Raw genomic sequence first — 1771 nt, forward strand, 5'->3', positions numbered from 1 at the left:
AAGCAGCACAGGCCACTTCCCAGACTCCTGTGAGAGTCCTTCATCCCACAAAGTAGAAAAGAGCCAGAGTCCAGTAGCCCCTTAAAAACTAACAAAATCTGTGGTAGGGTATTGAGCTTTCATGAGTCACGGCTCATTTCTTCAGATATCTGATGTCTTTAAGGGGCTACTGGACTCTGGCTCTTTTCTACGGCTATTGACTAACACGGCTACCCATCTTGATCTCTTCACACAAGGCGGTCTATTGATAAGGCAGCCAAAACGGCGGGCTTGCCCGTGCTATTTTAAAGAGGCCCGAGGGGTTGCAAAGTGTTACCTCCTCCAGCCACTGTGTAGGGGAACAGCGCCGGCAGCAGCAGCAAAAGCCCTACTTGAAGGGGACCAATGAACTATGCGGGGTACCCCCCAGCTCTTCTCTCGGCACTCTGGAACTTTTTAGGCGGATATATCCTGCCTTCTCAGTGAAAGAACAAGGAATGGGCCCTAAATCGGAGACTGCTTTCTCTGCGGCTTTCAGATACACATGTCAGCCTTTGGTTAGCCTAGGTGGTAGTTTGGGCAGCAAGGCACACACACCCCCACTGAACTGCCATCACCCCATTCAAAGGAGACCTCAAAATTTGCGCAGGCAGACCTCTCCCCCCCCCCCAAAAAAAAAACCCACAAAATTATTTGGCAGAGAATTCGACACTTTAATGATGGTCTTGGCCTGGCTGGGGCGATGGCACGCGTGCCCACAGAGAGGGCTCTGAGTGCCACCCCTGGCACCCATAGGTTCGCCCCCATCACCCCATTCAAAGGAGACTTCAACATTTGCACAGGCAGAACTCCCCCACCCCACCCCAAAAAACACACACAAAAGCCCCAGGGCAAGTGACACCCCTCCCAAGGCCATTTGGGGTAGGGAAAAAGACACGGGGGGTGGGAAGGACCACTGAATTCCAGCCTCCCCAGCACCATGGCCTGATTCAGGGACCTGGGAATGTAGTTCTTAGCCATTGCCGTGTGTCTGAACAGAATGAGGATCAGCCGGATTGTGAGAGACTTGGCTGCTGCATCAATTAGTTTGCTCTGGAGCCCTCCTTCCTGAGCCAAGACAAAAATGTGTGAGCCGGAGGCTAAAAAACTGAGCTAGCTCACACTAACTCAGCTTAGGGGGAACACTGGCCGGAGTGTGTGTGTGTTTGTGGGGGGTGGGGAATCCTGACCCGCATCATTACACAGCGTCACATCTTGTGTGAGGCTCCACCCCTGAGTTTCAGTGGAGAAGCCAGACAACACTGCGTTGGCTAGTCCTTGGGTAGGCCCCCCCCCTTGTCGAACAATAATGCCCACCTTCTGGTCGGCTTCCAGATGCCATTCACGGGGCTGATCGCCTTGAAACCCCTTCATGAGCTGGGGGGCTTGCCCTTTGTCCTGGCACAGGCTCCTGTGCACAATGGCGAGTACCCCACCAATCTCGTCCTGACCCTCCCAATAGATATATCACACAGGTGGTGTCCTCCTGGCTTCAGGCAGGCAGCTAGCTGCCCCTTTTATCGTGCTCCAGCCTCCTGGAGGGTAGCTGCCAGATCCCCACCCTTTTAGCCAAATTTGTCAGGCCTTTTCTCAAGCATCGTTTATGATCAGGAGTCATTTCGTAGAAAAAGAGGTGCCAGAGCTCATTAGCATAACTCATTAGCATAACTCATTTGCATATGCCACACCCCCTGACATTACTGGAAGTGTGTCAGAAGGCAACACCCACCGCTCAGGCTCCACTGGACTCTTT

The sequence above is a fragment of the Gekko japonicus genome, unplaced genomic scaffold, assembly GCF_001447785.1.
Source record: "Gekko japonicus isolate JY-2015 unplaced genomic scaffold, Gekko_japonicus_V1.1 scaffold1882, whole genome shotgun sequence".
Taxonomy (NCBI): domain Eukaryota; kingdom Metazoa; phylum Chordata; class Lepidosauria; order Squamata; family Gekkonidae; genus Gekko; species Gekko japonicus.